Source organism: Bombina bombina, chromosome 3, assembly GCF_027579735.1.
Source record: "Bombina bombina isolate aBomBom1 chromosome 3, aBomBom1.pri, whole genome shotgun sequence".
NCBI classification, from domain to species: domain Eukaryota; kingdom Metazoa; phylum Chordata; class Amphibia; order Anura; family Bombinatoridae; genus Bombina; species Bombina bombina.
This window is the reverse complement of record NC_069501.1, coordinates 27,649,730-27,669,887: the sequence shown is the minus strand read 5'-3', so window position 1 is coordinate 27,669,887 and position 20,158 is coordinate 27,649,730.

Genomic DNA, 20,158 nt, shown 5'->3' with positions numbered 1-20,158 from the left:
GCCCCCTAATAAAATAACAAACCCCCCCAAAATAAAAAAAATCCCTACCCTATTCTAAATTACATAAATTTCAAAGCTCTTTTACCTTACCAGCCCTTAAAAGGGCCATTTGTGGGGGCATGCCCCAAAAAGTTCAGCTCTTTTGCCTGTAAAATAAAAATACAACCCCCCCCCAACATTAAAACCCACCACCCACATACCCCTAATCTAACCCAAACCCCCCTTACAAAAACCTAACACTAATCCCCTGAAGATCATCCTACCTTGAGTCGTCTTCACTCAGCCGAGCCACCGATGGAACTGAAGAGGACATCCGGAGCGGAAGAAGTTAATCCTCCAAGCGGCGCTGAAGAAATCTTCGATCCGGCCGATGTCATCTTCAAAGAGGCGCTGAAGAGGTCTTCTATCCGGGCGAAGTCATCTTCCAAGCCGGGTCTTCAATCTTCCTTCCGCCGACGCGGAACCACCTTCTTCACCGACGGACTACGACGAATGACGGCTCCTTTAAGGGACGTCATCCAAGATGGCGTCCCCTCAATTCCGATTGGCTGATAGGATTCTATCAGCCAATCGGAATTAAGGTAGGAAAATCTGATTGGCTGATGGAATCAGCCAATCAGATTGAGCTCGCATTCTATTGGCTGTTCCGATCAGCCAATAGAATGCGAGCTCAATCTGATTGGCTGATTGGATCAGCCAATCGGATTGAACTTGAATCTGATTGGCTGATTCCATCAGCCAATCAGATTTTCCTACCTTAATTCCGATTGGCTGATAGAATCCTATCAGCCAATCGGAATTGAGGGGACGCCATCTTGGATGACGTCCCTTAAAGGAGCCGTCATTCGTCGTAGTCCGTCGGTGAAGAAGGTGGTTCCGCGTCGGCGGAAGGAAGATTGAAGACCCGGCTTGGAAGATGACTTCGCCCGGATAGAAGACCTCTTCAGCGCCTCTTTGAAGATGACATCGGCCGGATCGAAGATTTCTTCAGCGCCGCTTGGAGGATTAACTTCTTCCGCTCCGGATGTCCTCTTCAGTTCCATCGGTGGCTCGGCTGAGTGAAGACGACTCAAGGTAGGATGATCTTCAGGGGATTAGTGTTAGGTTTTTGTAAGGGGGGTTTGGGTTAGATTAGGGGTATGTGGGTGGTGGGTTTTAATGTTGGGGGGGGTTGTATTTTTATTTTACAGGCAAAAGAGCTGAACTTTTTGGGGCATGCCCCCACAAATGGCCCTTTTAAGGGCTGGTAAGGTAAAAGAGCTTTGAAATTTATGTAATTTAGAATAGGGTAGGGATTTTTTTTATTTTGGGGGGGTTTGTTATTTTATTAGGGGGCTTAGATTAGGTGTAAGTAGCTTAAAATTGTTGTAATATTTTTAACATGTTTGTAACTTAATTTTTTATTTTTTGTAACTTAGCTTTTTTTATTTTTTGTACTTTAGTTAGTTTATGTAATTGTATTTCATTGTAGTTCTTTGTAGGTAGTTTATTTAGTTAATTTAATGATAGTGTAGTATTAGGTTTAATTGTAACTTAAGTTAGGATTTATTTTACAGGTAATTTTGTATTTCTTTTAGCTAGGTAGTTATTAAATAGTTAATAACTATTTAATAACTATTCTAACTAGCTAAAATAAATACAAAGTTACCTGTAAAATAAATATAAATCCTAAGATAGCTATAATATAATTATTAATTACATTGTAGCTATCTTAGGGTTTATTTTACAGGTAAGTATTTATTTTTAAATAGGAATAATTTATTAAAGTATAGTGTAGTGTTAGGTGTAATTGTAACTTAGGTTAGGATTTATTTCACAGGTACATTTCTCTTTATTTTAGCTAGGTAAGCTATTAAATAGTTAATAACTATTTAATAGCTATTGTACATGGTTAAAATAAATTGAAAGGTACCTGTAAAATAAAAATAAATCCTAAGATAGCTAGAATATAATTATTATTTATATTGTAGCTATATTAGGGTTTATTTTAAAGGTAAGTATTTAGTTTTAAATAGGATTCATTTAGTTAATAAGAGTTAATTTATTTAGATTTATTTAATTAATATTTAAGTTAGGGGGCGTTAGGGTTAGGGTTAGGTTTAGGGGTTAATCATTTTATTACAGTGGCGGCGGCGTAGTGGGGGGCAGGATAGGGGTTAATAAATTTATTATAGGTGGCGACGGTGTAGGGGGGGCAGATTAGGGGTTAATAAATGTATTATAGGTGGCGACGGTGTAGGGGGGGCAGGATAGGGGTTAATACATTTAATATAGGTTGCGGCGGGTTCAGGGAGCGGCGGGTTAGGGGTTAATACATTTATTATAGTTGCGGTGGGCTCCAGGAGCGGCGGTTTAGGGGTTAATATGTATAGAGTAGCTTGCGGTGGGCTCCGGGAGCGGCGGTTTAGGGGGTAATAACTTTATTTAGTTGCGGCGGTGTAGGGGGGGTCAGATTAGTGGTGTTTAGACTCGGGGTACATGTTAGGGTGTTAGGTGTAGACAGCTCCCATAGAAATCAATGGGATGTCTGTCAGCAGCGAACTTGTACTTTCGCTATGGTCAGACTCCCATTGATTCCTATGGGATCCGCCGCCTCCAGGCTGGCGCTTTGAAAACCAGGTACGCTGGGCCGTAAAAGTGCCGAGCGTACCTGCTAGTTTTTTGATAGCTAGCAAAAGTAGTGAGAATGTGCCGCACTTGTGTGCGGAACATCTGGAGTGACGTAAGAATCGATCTGTGTCGGACTGAGTCCGGCGGATCGAAGCTGACGTCACAACATTCTACTTTTGCCGGTCTCGAGCCTTTGATAACTAAGGCGTATCAGCCTCGCCACAAATACGCTGCGGAATACGCAGCGTATTTGAGGTTGACGGCTTGATAACTACCCCCCGTTGTCTCAAGGTTAACTGTTTAAGCTGCATTAGGATTGCAGCTAAGACTGCACTTGCACAGTGGAACTTTGGCCCGATGTGGCTTCTAAGTACAACCACGGTAGTGTGCGGATACTATACATAGGGTAGATGGGCATCCCCTATTGGATGAACCATACGCTGGTCAAATTGATGTAGCAATATATGTAATAATAATATCATCTATATAAAGTAATCTCATCTATGTGAATTTACCATTATTTCAAAAGCCACTGCTTTGAATTGCACACTAATTCTTAGCTTATTTATATTTACACCTAAATCATTTTCCTCTTCTGTTTTGCTAAGTCTAGCCCCATTTATATAATAGGTAGTCCGCATTATTATTATTTTTTTTAATCATTTAAATGAGCTATTTTTTTCACCTAATTTCTCCTAACACCTTTTTATTTAGCCATATTGACTTGGATTTATTTATTTTACATTTATAACTATGTGGTATTTGCTGATATGTATATTTATGTCACAGAGTTTTAAATGTTATCCATTTATCCTTTGTATTTTTATTTGAGAATAATTTGTCCCAATTTATGTTATTTATTGATTTCCTTAAATAACTGAATTTTGCGTCATTAAAATTAGAAGTCTTGGTTTAACCCTTGTAACACTGTTTATGGAAAGTTATTTCAAATGTGCAGACCTCTGAGGGATGGTCCCTGATTCTGAGCAATGTCCCTCTGAGACAGTTACTTGCAAAAGTTCCCTTAGCCCCACCCACTTAGCCCACAAATTGCTCAGACACACCTAGGCAACAAACAGACATACCCACTAACCCGCACACTAACTGTCCATGACCCCACCCTATCAACATAGCTCCACCCACAAAACAGTGACAGGCCACCATCAAACGTCTGAGTCCCTGACACCCAGCCAAATATGGCCTAGTTTCCATTGAGGTGGTAAAGTTTGGAAACTGTTGGTAACATAAAAATTATCCATAGACTTTACAAGACTTGTATAGTATCGTAAAGTTCCTCCATAGTTAATCGGTATACTGGTTATAGGAGTAGTGACCTTTTTGTTAAAGCTTGTGTGTGAACACAGTCAGTTGATTGTGCAGCCCGTGTTACGGGGGAGGGTGCAAAGACCTTACTTGTCACCGCCGCTAAAGGCCTTGGCAGTCCGGATCAGAGCTCAGGAATAATCAATACGGCGAACTTTATATATTTCAAATCAGCAGGCTATGAGGTGATTATTGGTGACCATCATTCATATGGATGCTGAAAATAAAGAATGATAATCGGCGGATTATCTAACTTTCCTCCTGGAGCTTCTACTAATGCGTTCGAAGATGGCAGCTGCCCAGACACGCCCCCCCCCCCAATTCTCCATAGACTTTAATGGAGATAAATGTTTTTATCACCAGTTTCCAAACTTTACCACCTCAATGGAAACTAGCCCTATGATGGGAAGTATGAATGTGACCATGTTATGATCACTGTTAAATTATTTTGTTACTGAAATCTGAATATTAACATATAAAAGTAATTTTAAAAATTTGCAGAAATAATATTGTGTTTAAAATGTACTGTGTGCATTATTAGTAAACTGTGTTTTTATTATTTATAATTTAGCGAACTAGCAGTACTCAGTTTCATCATTATTTTTCTTGGGCAAATACAATAAGATGGGTTATTTTTGGATATGAAATCAATGTTGTAAATAGAAATCAAATAGAAATAAAAAGTAAAACGTGTATATTGAGCGTTCCTTGTAAAAAAAAAATCTAACTGTTAAACAGATTTTGGCATAACTTGTGTTCTCTTTATTTATAACAGGCAGTTTGTGGGTTTTTGAACTTCCTTCCTTAGTAGAAATATGTAAAACAAAAGGAAGTGTTTCACAGCAAAACAATATCATATTTAACAAAAACAAAATGGATGCACAACGGATCTGAAAAAAAAGGTTCAATATTTATTGAAACACATACCTAGTCAGACAAGGCGCGATGATTAAGCGCCACTAGAGGGCACGAAACGCGTCAGCCTGCCACCCATTGTGCAGCCATATCGTTTTTGTTGATTACCTTATTGGCAGTTTGGTTCCCGCCTCTGTGGCTAGCACCCTGTCTGCCTTGGACGCTACCTTCAGGCTGTCTTTTTTTGATGATGTCAGCATTTTGTGACCAGTTTATCCTGCAGGACGCCGACTGTTGCAGCTAGTGACTCACTTTGAAACAATAGAATATACCTGATGAAATGGTCACAAGATAATGTGTTGCAATATTGTTAACTACAATGTTTATAGCAGTTGAAATAAATGAACAATAAAGTATTTAGATGTTCTCTCAGTTGCAGCTGGTTATGTTTATCACATGATTATTAATGTTCTAACAAAACACTCTGTGATGTCACATTTCTGACTAAATTTTTCTTTCGTGATTCAGATAGAGCATGTAATTTTAAGCAACTTTCTAATTTACTCCTATTGTCAATTTTTCTTCGTTCTCTTGCTATCTTTATTTGAAAAAGAAGACATCTAAGCTTTTTTCTTGGTTTAGGACTCTGGACAACCCTTTTTATTGGTGGATGAATTTATCCACCAATCAGCATGGACAACCCAGGTTGTTCACCGAAAATGAGCCGGCATCTAAACTTACATTCTTGCATTTCAAATAAAGATACCAAGAGAATAAAGAAAATTTGATAATAGGAGTAAATTAGAAAGTTGCTTAAAATTTCATGCTCTATCTAAATCACGAAAGAACATTTTTGGGTTCAGTGTCCCTTTAAGTTATTTTTAGATAAAATGCTAATTTTTTTTATTTATTAAAAAACTACACCACGCTTAAATTTGAAAATGAACCAGAGATCTGATCTCTGGTTAATTTTTGGAGAGCTAATTTCTACAGCGAGTTCACTGTAGCAATAACCATACACTTGTAATGGTTGGTTATTTATTGTGCTCCCATAAAAACAGGCAAGTTTGACCGTTTATGGACATGCAATAAATTAGCGCTCCAGCCCTAAACCTTTAACTAAGGCTGGTGGCAAGTGAGCTCCTAACTACTCATAGCAACCATATTTCTGCTGCTCTACTGGAGGCTGAAAGGAGAACGCTCCGCCCAAACGTTGGTGCTCCATCCAATTCTCTTTTTTTGATGTTTCCAAAGTTCTCATGACCTACTCTAAGGGATGGAAGGGCACTCCAGCTCCCTACCTGCAGTTTCTGCCTCTTCCCAGCTGCCTGGCCATCACTCCCCTCAACATCTCTGACATCAACAAACTTAGGGGGCCCCAGAAATCCCCTGACCATTTTAACCTGGTTCATGGATCTAGGGGGGCACTAAATCTTAACCCCTTAACGACCAATGACGTACAGGGTATGTACTGCAAAAAACAGTTGTTAACGACCAACGACGTACTCTGTGGCCCTCTCTGCTTTGGCCACGATAATGCTGATCGTTGGTGGGTGGGAGCCATTGCAGGGAGGCAGGTGGGCGTCCATCGATGGTAGATGTTTGTCAGATGGAGGTGGGATCCTGTGCGGGGGTGCCAGGAGTGTGCACGGGCAGATGCATGTGCACGGGGGGTGGGGCGGCTACACTATGAGACTAGTGTTAAGCGAAGGAGGGAGAGAGGAGGGGGGGAATTACATCTAAGGGGTCTGGAAGGGGGTGAGGGGTAGGTTGTTGAGGGGGGGCAACTACACTACAGAAAAATAGCTTATATTTAAAAAAAAAAAAAAAAAAATACCAACTTGTATGGCAAATTGGGTACTGGCAGACAGCTGCCAGTACCCAAGATGACGGACAATAAGGTAGAGGGATTCCTACACAGCAACATATATAACTTTTAAAAAAAATAAAAATTAAAAAAGCCTTTTATTTTAGTACTGGCAGACTTTCTGCCAGTACTTAAGATGGCGGGGACAATTTTGGGGTGGTGGAGGGAAGAGAGCTGTTTTGGACGGATCAGGGGGTGGGATTTTTCAGGTGGGAGGCTGATCTCTAAACTAAAGCTAAAACTAACCCTACAAGATCCCTACAAGCTCCCTAATTAACCCCTTCACTGCTCGGCATAATACAAGTGTGGTGCGCAGCGGCATTTAGTGGCCTTCTAATTACCAAAAAGCAATGCCAAAGTCATATATGTCTGCTATTTCTGAACAAAGGGGATCCCAGAGAAGCATTTACAACCATTTGTGCCATAATTGCACAAGCTGTTTATAAATAATTTCAGTGTGAAACCTAAAGTTTGTGAAAAAGTGAACAATTTTTTTTATTTGATCTCATTTGGTGGTGAAATGGTGGCATCAAATATACCAAAATGGGCCTAGATCAATACTTTGGGTTGCCTTCTACACTACACTAAAGCTAAAATTAACCCTACAAGCTCCCTTTTTAACCGCTTCGCTGCTGGGCATATATACGTGTGGTGTGCAGCGGCATTTAGCAGCCTTCTAATTACTAAAAAGCAACGCCAAAGCCATATATGTCTTCTATTTCTGAACAAAGGGGATCCCAGAGAAGCATTTACAACCATTTGTGTCATAATTGCACAAGCTGTTTATAAATAATTTCAGTGAGAAACCTAAAGTTTGAAAAAAAAGTTTATGAAAAAATGAACGATTTTTTTTTTTTGATCGCATTTGGCGATGAAATTATGGCATGAAATATACCAAAATGGGCCTAGATCAAAACTTTGGGTTGTCTACTAAAAAAAATATATACATGTCAAGGGGTATTCAGGGATTCCTGACAGATATCAGTGTTACAATGTAACTATCGCCAACTTTGAAAAAAAAAATGGTTTGGAAATAGCAAAGTGCTACTTGTATTTATTGCCCTATAACTTGCAAAAAAAGCAAAGAACATGTAAACATTGGGTATTTCTAAACTCAGGACAAAATTAAGAAACTATTTAGCATGGGTGATTTTTGGGGGTTGTAGATGTGTAACAGATTTTGGGGGTCAAAGTTAGAAAAAGTGTGTTTTTTTCCATTTTTTCATCATATTTTATCATTTTTTTACAGTAAATTATAAGATATGATGGAAATAATGGTATCTTTAAAAAGTCCACTTAATGGCGAGAAAAACGGTATATAATATGTGTGGGTAAAGTAAATGAGTAACAGGAAAATTACAGCTAAACGCAAACACAGCAGAAATGTAAAAATAGCCCTGGTCCCAAACGGTCAGAAAATAGAAAAGTGCTGTGGGGTTAAAGACCACTTGATTAAAAAAGATTAGACCAAGTAACCCTGTCTAAGCTGTGGTAAAATATATTTTCCACCCTATGGAGGCTGTAAATACTCAAACGGCCATTCTTAACATCTGGGAGGGAGGGTAACTTGCAGTTCTTCCAGAGGAGATGAGGATCAGGCCTAGTACAGTTCCTGAATTCCAAAACAATGGTACTGTTTAAGATAAAAGTTCTCTTTATTAGGACAAGTTAAAACAAAGTTGCTCACGTGCAGTAATATTAAAAATCAAAAACACTACTTAAAGGCCAGTCTGACATGTTTCGGCTGTCCGCCTAGTACAGTTCCTGCTTATGAAAGGTAATTCTGTCTACACCCCTTGAACTGCAACATAATTGCAAACACCTGCTCTTCCTGTTTTCTATCCCTACAGGCCATAACCCTTAAGACGCTACAAGTCTATATTGCTACAGTTATATATCAGAAACAGCATAAGAAGAAGTTGTAGGGGCCTTTAGTCTCCCCCAGCTCCTACAATGATCACTGCTTACAGTTATAGCACTTACATTTAGTATAGCACAGATAATTTCCAATGTGATGTTTAATTGCGGATATATTCTGTTCATTAGTAGTGTAAGGGGCATAAAAAACACTTTTTTTTCTGTAATGATTCAGATAGTTGCTTAATTTTCTTGGTATCCTTTGTTGCGGTAGTAATGAACTACTGGGAGCAAGATAAGCACATCAGGTGAGCCAATGACAAGAGGCATATGTGCAGCTACCAATCAGCAGCTAGCTCCTAAGAGAGGGGGGGACAGGGAATATCAGCTTAGCAAAAAAGAGGTCAGGTGGATCTTTAATATGAACTCTAGGATACCATTTGGTTTAAATATTGAGTCAGATGTTAATTTGTTTGTGTAATGCACTTCATCCTGGCATTTTAAATGATGAGACCTTTTTATTCATTTATTTTTTGCTGTTTTAGCATACTGTATTTGTGGTAAGAGTTTTTCACCTGATTTGCACATGCAATGAGTTTTCATATATAATATTCTAACTGCAAATTTTATTTATGTATTTTCACCACAATGTAACTTTATAATATTGCATTCCTGTACTAGCACTGTCTGTTGCAGCCTGTATATATGAGGGGTTAAAAAATAGTTAAAGTATTTAATAGAACACAGCTGTTCAATTAACATAGATACCTCTCTATACGTATAGGTTTACAGATCAGTACTCAGTTTAAGCAGTGAACAAGTGAGGCAGTCCCTCACGAAACGCGTATGTTTGTTGTTACTGTACTGTAACCATTCGGATTCTGGTCCGTCTGGTGCCTTTTTCTGCATGCCCTTTTTTGATTTTAAGCACTGTTTGTACCTGTGAAATAAACCAGTTTTTTGCATCTTACCTACTATTCCTCTTTGGATTTATTGGCGGATGGTTAGCCGGCTTCCCCTTTGTAAGTTTGAAGTTTACTGACGTCATTGGACCGAGACGCCTGGATCTGGCTCCTATCGGCATCCGTAGGAATGTGAACAGTGCACACGCTGACGACGCGCTGGATAGGATCGCTGAAGAAAGCCGCCCATTACACTGCCTGGGGGTAAGCACCACTTGCTTTGTTTGTTTTCTAGCTCCTATTAGTGCTGCTCCTGAGCCTTCCTAGGTATGTTTTTCAACACAGGATACCTAGAGAAAGATGCAAATTATAGAACTACATTTGAAAGTTGCTTTAAAGTGTATGTTTTATTTGAATAATGAAAACATAATTAGTGTTTTATGACCCTTTAAAGTAGTAGCTAGTGATACTGCTACAAGCAAGCAGCAGCAGCACTATTTTTGTGTTGTTTTGTGCATTCATTTATTTGTTAAAGGACCTGCATGTTTCCATTTTCAAATGAATGCAGGGAATATAGCCATACAGTGATATTTTGCCTTTGTCCTAATCAGAATACATATATCATCCGTGCATATGTAAAACCTCTCTTGTGCAGCCACAACTTAGCACTTAAAGGGACGTTAAACAGTAAATAATAGGTATAATAATGTATTCAAAACATTAGATTAGCCTGCAACTGCACCTCACTGACAAGGCCCACAGAAGGCCGAAATGTATGTCAAGAATGTGTGTATTCTGGGGATGGAGCCTAGCAGCCCAGGTTAATGGCCGCACACTAGAATGGCTCTGAAGCCCTTAATGTTGCCATAACAGTTAAAGTGGTCTTAGCGACATTCTAAAGCCAGCAGGCAATGGGAGCAATAGCCCTGCACTAAACAACAGCAGATTGGCACTGTAAAACTATCCAGATCGGCGAGGATCAAACGGAGAAATAGCTGACACAGAAGGGCGCCAAAACCCACAGATGAGCACAGACGCAACGTCGACTCTGCAGTATCACCAAGCCTTTCAACAGCCTAGTCGGGAGAAGTAGCAGATCACGCCAACATTATCCATAACACGCGATCGAATCTCCCAACTACCCAACTAGATGGAACATACCTTAGAGAGAGCAGATCACACCACCGGAGCTGCAGAGCGCAGCGATCTGTTCAGGCCGCATAGGCCCAGCTTGGGAAATGGCAGAGACATAGATTCAACTTGAAGGAGCAGAAATCACGCTTTAACCTGAAACACACAAAAAGTATAGCAGAACTTTAAAACTGAAACACCAGCGATTTGCCGACATTAATGCTGTAAGTCACGTATTACATGCACTAAACGCACCGGCCCTGGGAAAAGAGTAAAGGGGATGAAAATAAACAGGGGAAGCATCTTGAGGCACCAGTGGAAAGATAAGAAATAACTATCCACAATCTCTAAAGCAGGCATAAAACAGTGGAACTCCATCAGCTGTACACTGCGAGGGCTGAACTCTTTTACAATATATGCCCTTTTGACTAACCTAGAACTGACACTGCAGAAGATAGACTCCATGCATACAGAGTTAGGGGCCATAGTTGTGATCCAGATTACACCATAAATACCCCCGCTACACACTCTGCATGGTAGCAGACACTGGCCCCTGGTATGCCCTGCAAACACGCACAGAAATCTGAAAGGCAGGTTCAATCTATGACCATGAGCCATTGCATGAAGGCCAATACACCATCCCAGATCAGGCTAACAACCAGGACAAGCACCCAGCAAAGCTACAGAATACAAATAAAGAGAGAGATATGGAACAGTCAAACACCTCTAGTATCACAAGAGAAGACCTAAAATCACTTTCATCAAAGGATGATATCAAGGAGGTCTTAACTGAGGTGTGAGGCCTCTTTAGTAAACTAAGAAAGGACCTTTCACAAATCACTACCAGAGTTGAACACTTAGAGAATACCCAAACTGCATTCCAGACTGAGGTACAAAGCAACTCTCAAAATATCTACCAACAAAATGAAGCAATCTCTTTCCTACTTGATAAAATCTAAGATCTCGATAACCGCAATAGGTGGAATAACCTCCGCATCAGAGGCATCTCAGAAACTGTATCCCCAACATCATTGAATGGCTACCTGCAGGACCTATTCAAAGTAATAAAGGGCACTCCATCCTCTCAGATGTGGCAGTCGAAAAGGGCCCAGAGAGCCCTACGCCCTAGGCCACCCAACAAGGCCCCTCCACGAGATGTCATAATTCGTTTTTTGAGCTTCGTGGACAAGGAGGAAATAGCCAAAGGAGCAAGAACTAAAGCACCTATAACACACGCAGGATTTGCATTACAAGTTTTCTCTGACATATCTCTGAGAACAAAATGCAGAGAACTCAAATATATAATGGAGACACTTAGAAGTCACAAAATCCCTTATCGTTGGGGCTTCCCCTTGAGCATTATTGCAAATAACGATGGGAAAACAGCAATCTTCAAATCCGAAAACGATCTTCCAGATTTCTACAAGGCCCTGGGCATTCATCACAAGGGACGTCAGACTTCCAACACAACAGCCCAAGCACACACACTTCAGGTCGTAGCTCAGAAGATCTTCCGAACATCCTACCAGGCCCCAGCGGTTGCAGCTGAGGTGCCGTCGAACAATATCTCCAGTACTGCCATGCCATCAGGACAAGATCTGATAGAAGACAGATAAGAAGACAGTGTAAAGATTTGCATGCCTCCCCTACATGCTAGGTGTCAAAAATGACTGTTGATAATGGCTTACCCAGCTCGTGGAACGAGCCCCAGAAGCCACTGAAAAAAGTTTATACTATATCACTGTTACATTACTATTTATACATGTTAAGGTTAAGTGTTTAACATCTGATCAGGGCTACTTACACACAATGCAGTGTGAGAATCGAATTTATAGGAGTAACAGGGCTAGTGACACTAAAGTCTGTATACCTCAACAAAAAACCATGCACCATACACATACCCAGCTCATTAACACTACTAATAGTCAGCAAAGAATAAACGTCATAACTTGATATTATTAGGTAGTAATTATTAATCTCAACACTAATACTAAAGAGCTGGAACACATTGGGGCCTAGTTATCAAGCCGTCAACCTCAAATACGCTGCGTATTCCGCAGCGTATTTGTGGCGAGGCTGATTCGCCTTAGTTATCAAAGGCTCGAGACAGGCAAAAGTAGAATTTTGTGACGTAAGCTTCGATCCGCCGGACTCAGTCCGACACAGATCGATTCTTACGTCACTCCAGATGTTCCGCACACAAGTGCGGCTCATTCTCACTACTTTTGCTAGCTATCAAAAAACTAGCAGGTACGCTCGGCACTTTTACGGCCCAGCGTACCTGGTTTTCAAAGCGCCAGCCTGGAGGCGGCGGATCCCATAGGAATCAATGGGAGTCTGACCATAGCGAAAGTACAAGTTCGCTGCTGACAGACATCCCATTGATTTCTATGGGAGCTGTCTACACCTAACACCCTAACATGTACCCCGAGTCTAAACACCCCTAATCTGACCCCCCCTACACCGCCGCAACTAAATAAAGTTATTACCCCCTAAACCGCCGCTCCCGGAGCCCACCGCAAGCTACTCTACACATATTAACCCCTAAACCGCCGCTCCCGGAGCCCACCGCAACTATAATAAATGTATTAACCCCTAACCCGCCGCTCCCTGAACCCGCCGCAACCTATATTAAATGTATTAACCCCTATCCTGCCCCCCCTACACCGTCGCCACCTATAATAAATTTATTAACCCCTAATCTGCCCCCCCTACACCGTCGCCACCTATAATAAATTTATTAACCCCTATCCTGCCCCCCACTACGCCGCCGCCACTGTAATAAAATGATTAACCCCTAAACCTAACCCTAACCCTAACGCCCCCTAACTTAAATATTAATTAAATAAATCTAAATAAATTAACTCTTATTAACTAAATGAATCCTATTTAAAACTAAATACTTACCTTTAAAATAAACCCTAATATAGCTACAATATAAATAATAATTATATTCTAGCTATCTTAGGATTTATTTTTATTTTACAGGTACCTTTCAATTTATTTTAACCATGTACAATAACTATTAAATAGTTATTAACTATTTAATAGCTTACCTAGCTAAAATAAAGAGAAATGTACCTGTGAAATAAATCCTAACCTAAGTTACAATTACACCTAACACTACACTATACTTTAATAAATTATTCCTATTTAAAAATAAATACTTACCTGTAAAATAAACCCTAAGATAGCTACAATGTAATTAATACTTATATTATAGCTATTTTTGGATTTATATTTATTTTACAGGTAACTTTGTATTTATTTTAGCTAGTTAGAATAGTTATTAAATAGTTATTAACTATTTAATAACTACCTAGCTAAAAGAAATACAAAATTACCTGTAAAATAATTCCTAACTTAAGTTACAATTAAACCTAATACTACACTATCATTAAATTAACTAAATAAACTACCTACAAAGAACTACAATGAAATACAATTACATAAACTAACTAAAGTACAAAAAATAAAAAAAGCTAAGTTACAAAAAATAAAAAATTAAGTTACAAACATGTTAAAAATATTACAACAATTTTAAGCTACTTACACCTAATCTAAGCCCCCTAATAAAATAACAAACCCCCCCAAAATAAAAAAAATCCCTACCCTATTCTAAATTACATAAATTTCAATGCTCTTTTACCTTACCAGCCCTTAAAAGGGCCATTTGTGGGGGCATGCCCCAAAAAGTTCAGCTCTTTTGCCTGTAAAATAAAAATACAACCCCCCCCAACATTAAAACCCACCACCCACATACCCCTAATCTAACCCAAACCCCCCTTACAAAAACCTAACACTAATCCCCTGAAGATCATCCTACCTTGAGTCGTCTTCACTCAGCCGAGCCACCGATGGAACTGAAGAGGGCATCCGGAACGGAAGAAGTTAATCCTCCAAGCGGCGCTGAAGAAATCTTCCATCCGATGAAGTCATCATCCAGGCGGCGCTGAAGAAGTCTTCGATCCGGCCGATGTCATCTTCAAAGAGGCGCTGAAGAGGTCTTCTATCCGGGCGAAGTCATCTTCCAAGCCGGGTCTTGAATCTTCCTTCCGCCGACGCGGAACCACCTTCTTCACCGACGGACTACGACGAATGACGGCTCCTTTAAGGGACGTCATCCAAGATGGCGTCCCCTCAATTCCGATTGGCTGATAGGATTCTATCAGCCAATCGGAATTAAGGTAGGAAAATCTGATTGGCTGATGGAATCAGCCAATCAGATTCAAGTTCAATCCGATTGGCTGATCCAATCAGCCAATCAGATTGAGCTCGCATTCTATTGGCTGTTCCGATCAGCCAATAGAATGCGAGCTCAATCTGATTGGCTGATTGGATCAGCCAATCGGATTGAACTTGAATCTGATTGGCTGATTCCATCAGCCAATCAGATTTTCCTACCTTAATTCCGATTGGCTGATAGAATCCTATCAGCCAATCGGAATTGAGGGGACGCCATCTTGGATGACGTCCCTTAAAGGAGCCGTCATTCGTCGTAGTCCGTCGGTGAAGAAGGTGGTTCCACGTCGGCGGAAGGAAGATTCAAGACCCGGCTTGGAAGATGACTTCGCCCGGATAGAAGACCTCTTCAGCGCCTCTTTGAAGATGACATCGGCCGGATCGAAGACTTCTTCAGCGCCGCCTGGATGATGACTTCATCGGATGGAAGATTTCTTCAGCGCCGCTTGGAGGATTAACTTCTTCCGTTCCGGATGCCCTCTTCAGTTCCATCGGTGGCTCGGCTGAGTGAAGACGACTCAAGGTAGGATGATCTTCAGGGGATTAGTGTTAGGTTTTTGTAAGGGGGGTTTGGGTTAGATTAGGGGTATGTGGGTGGTGGGTTTTAATGTTGGGGGGGGGGTTGTATTTTTATTTTACAGGCAAAAGAGCTGAACTTTTTGGGGCATGCCCCCACAAATGGCCCTTTTAAGGGCTGGTAAGGTAAAAGAGCATTGAAATTTATGTAATTTAGAATAGGGTAGGGATTTTTTTTATTTTGGGGGGGTTTGTTATTTTATTAGGGGGCTTAGATTAGGTGCAAGTAGCTTAAAATTGTTGTAATATTTTTAACATGTTTGTAACTTAATTTTTTATTTTTTGTAACTTAGCTTTTTTTATTTTTTGTACTTTAGTTAGTTTATGTAATTGTATTTCATTGTAGTTCTTTGTAGGTAGTTTATTTAGTTAATTTAATGATAGTGTAGTATTAGGTTTAATTGTAACTTAAGTTAGGAATTATTTTACAGGTAATTTTGTATTTCTTTTAGCTAGGTAGTTATTAAATAGTTAATAACTATTTAATAACTATTCTAACTAGCTAAAATAAATACAAAGTTACCTGTAAAATAAATATAAATCCAAAAATAGCTATAATATAAGTATTAATTACATTGTAGCTATCTTAGGGTTTATTTTACAGGTAAGTATTTATTTTTAAATAGGAATAATTTATTAAAGTATAGTGTAGTGTTAGGTGTAATTGTAACTTAGGTTAGGATTTATTTCACAGGTACATTTCTCTTTATTTTAGCTAGGTAAGCTATTAAATAGTTAATAACTATTTAATAGTTATTGTACATGGTTAAAATAAATTGAAAGTTACCTGTAAAATAAATATAAATCCTAAGATAGCTAGAATATAATTATTATTTATATTGTAGCTATATTAGGGTTTATTTTAAAGGTAAGTATTTAGTTTTAAATAGGATTCATTTAGTTAATAAGAGTTAATTTATTTAGATTTATTTAATTAATATTTAAGTTAGGGGGGCGTTATGGTTAGGGTTAGACTTAGGTTTAGGGGTTAATCATTTTATTACAGTGGCGGCGGCGTAGTGGGGGGCAGGATAGGGGTTAATAAATTTATTATAGGTTGCGGCGGGTTCATGGAGCGGCGGTTTAGGGGTTAAACTATTTATTTAGTTGCGGAGAGGTGCGGGATCAGCAGGATAGGGGTTAATAATTTTATAATAGAGGGCGACGGTATAGGGGGGGCAGGATAGGGGTTACTAGGTATAATGTAGGTGGCAGCGGTGTCCGGGAGCGGCGGTTTAGGGGTTAATACATTTATAAGAGTTGCGGCAGGGTCTAGGAGCGGCGGTTTAGGGGTTAATACATTTATCAGAGTTGCGGCAGGGTCTAGGAGCGGCGGTTTAGGGGTTAATACATTTATCAGAGTTGCGGCAGGGTCTAGGAGCGGCGGTTTAGGGGTTAGTAACTTTATTGAGTTGCGGGGGGCTCCGGGGGCGCCGGTATAGGGGGTAGAACAGTGTAGTTTAGTGTGAGTGCTTAGTGACAGGCTAGCAATAAAGCTGGGAAAAAGCCGAAGGGCAGCGAGATCGGATGAGTGATAACTGTCACAGTCCGCTGCTCATCGCCCCGCGGCTTTTTGACAGCTTTATTTGATAACTTAGGCGAACGTATTCAAGGTCCGCGGCGGCGAAGGTAGGCGAGCTTAGGCGGACGTATTGGGCCGGCGAAGCCAGAAAAGTAGACGGCTTGATAACTACCCCCCATTATCTCATAGTACAATTGAAATGTATGGCGATTGCACAGTGTTGTAGGTAAAAGCTACTCACACAAAACGGTACGCAGAACTTCTTCTCCCCTCCACTGTTACTGTGCTCCCATTACAATGCCTGAAATCTACAACCATATCAAGACAGACCACTTTATTATCTAAAACTATACATTAGATTTATCTTTCAGACAGGCAACACAGGGTCTCATACCCCACTAATACTTGTTATTGTCTCTGTGTAGATAATCTTTAACACATTGTTAAATACTTGAAGTTTTTGCTAGTTAGTGAAAACGTTTAATTGTAATTTGTTTATTTTTCCTGTTTGCTTTGTTTGTTATTGTCATTCACTAATCTGATTTGTTGTTACCCATACCAATCCGGTGACCGACCTAAGAACAGGCAAAGTTAACACACCCGGATTTTTGTGAGCCTGTACCCCTCCTCCTCGTCCCACTCCCCATCCACCCCTTTACAGGAACAGATACCCAACATGCTCATGAGCTGCCCTACCTTGCTGAATCTCCTCTTTCTTTCATGTAATTGGCAAGAGTCCATGAGCTAGTGACGTATGGGATATACAATTCTACCAGGAGGGGCAAAGTTTCCCAAACCTCAAAATGCCTATAAATACACCCCTCACCACACCCACAATTCAGTTTTACAAACTTTGCCTCCTATGGAGGTGGTGAAGGAAGTTTGTGCTAAGATTTCTACGCTGATATGCGCTTCTCAGCATTGTTGAAGCCCGATTCCTCTCAGAGTACAGCGAATGTCAGAGGGACGTGAAGGGAGTATCACCTATTGAATACGATGATTTCTCTAACGGGGGTCTTTTTCATGGGTTCTCTGTTATCGGTCGTAGGGATTCATCTCCTACCTCCCTTAAGAAATTTATTTCTTACCTGGGGTTTAGTCTTTTTTTCAATTGACTACTTCTTGCAAATTGCGGGTATTAGGCACGCGGGTGCGTCAAATGCTAAACTCTATTGCGTCATTCATTCATTAGTGACACGAGTGTGTCATTTCTGGTTATTTTTGGAGCCAAAAAAGTTTTAGTTACGTTGTGCATCATACTTGGCGCCAAACTTTTTCATTATTTCAATACCCCATGAATATTTGCCTCTTGCTTTTTTCTCTATCAGAGGCCTATGCTATTTGCATTTTTTCCCATTCCTGAAACTGTCATATAAGGAAATAGATAATTTTGCTTTATATGTTGTTTTTTCTCTTACATTGTGCAAGATGTCCCAATCTGTTCCTGTCTCAGAAGTTTCTGCTGGAACATTGCTGCCGGACATCGGTTCTACCAAAGCTAAGTGCATTTGTTTTAAAATTGTAGAAATTATTTCGCCGAATGTCATTTGTAATAGTTGTCATGATAAACTTTTACATGCAGATAGTGTTTCTATCAGTAATAGTACATTGCCAGTTGCAGTTCCTTCAACTTCTAATGTACATGATATACCTGTAAATTTTTAAAAAATTGTTTCTGATTCTATCCTGAAGGCTTTGTCTGCATTTCCACCTTCTAATAAACGTAAAAGGTCTTTTAAAACTTCTCATTTAGCTGATGAAATTTCAAATGACCAACAACATAATAATTCAGAAGATCCTTCCTCAGATATTGACACTGACAAATCTACTTTTTTATTTAAATAGGCTTGAAATAATAGAAGTCTCCAGAGCGAAGTAAAATCCAAAAATTCTTTATTATAATCCACTTGTGGTAAAATTACATGGAAGTACCAAAAGCACTTAAAATGAAAACACACGTAAGCAACAGGTCTGAGCTAGGTTCTCAGAGTTTCTTTATCAGCCTTTACTGGATTTAATGCAAATAATACGGGCCAGAGGTATCATATTTAGAGTGTTTGCTTTTATGTTTAGCTGTTGTGTGAACTTTTCACTTCATTGACTACTATTTATTTAAATAAGTATATGCGTTCTTTATTAAAAGAAGTGTTAATTACTTTGGATATTGAGGTAACCAGTCCTATTGACGTTCAGTCTAATAAATGTTTAAATGCTGTTTTTAAACCTCCTGTGGTTTTCCTATTCCTGAGGCTATTTCTGATATGATTTCTAGGGAATGGAATAAGCCAGGTACTTCTTTTATTCCTTCTTCAAGGTTTAAAAAATTGTATCCTTTACCAGCAAAATCTATAGAGTTTTGGGAAAAAATCCCCAAAGTTGATGGGGCTATTTCTACTCTTGCTAAACTTGCCACTATTCCTATGGAAGATAGTACTTCCTTTAAGGATTCTTTAGATAGGAAGCTTGAATATTATCTAAGGAAGGCCTATTTATATTCAGGTCATCTTCTCAGACCTGCTATTTCTTTGGCTGATGTTGCGGCTGCATCAACTTTCTGGTTGGAGAATTTAGCGCAACAAGAATTGGATTCTGACATAACTAGCATTATTCGCTTACTGCAACATGCTAATCATTTTATTTGTGATGCCATTTTTGATATTATCAAAATTGATGTTAGATCCATGTCTTTAGCTGTATTAGCTAGAAGAGCTTTGTGGCTTAAATCTTGGAATGCTGATATGACATCTAAATCTAGATTACTATCTCTTTCTTTCCAAGGTAATAATTTATTTGGTTCTCAGTTGGATTCTATTATTTCAACTGGGGGAAAGGGAGTTTTTCTGCCTCAGGATAAAAAACCTAAGGGTAAATCTAAGGCTTCTGACCGTTTCCATTCCTTTCGTCAGAATAAGGAACAAAAACTCAATCCTCCCCCCAAGGAATCTGCTTCCAATTGGAAGCCTTCCTCAAATTGGAATAAATCCAAGCCATTTAGGAAACCAAAGTCAGACCCTAAGTCCACATGAAGGTGCGGCCCTCATTCCAGCTCAGCTGGTAGGGGGCAGATTAAGGTTTTTCAAGGATATTTGGATAAAATCTGTCCAAAATCATTGGATTCAGAGCATTGTCTCCGAAGGGTATCGAATAGGATTCAGAGTAAGACCTCCTGTGAGAAGATTTTTTCTCTCACGTATCCCTGTAAATCCAGTAAAAGCTCAGGCTTTCCTAAAGTGTGTTTCAGATCTGGAGTCTTCAGGGTTAATCATGCCAGTT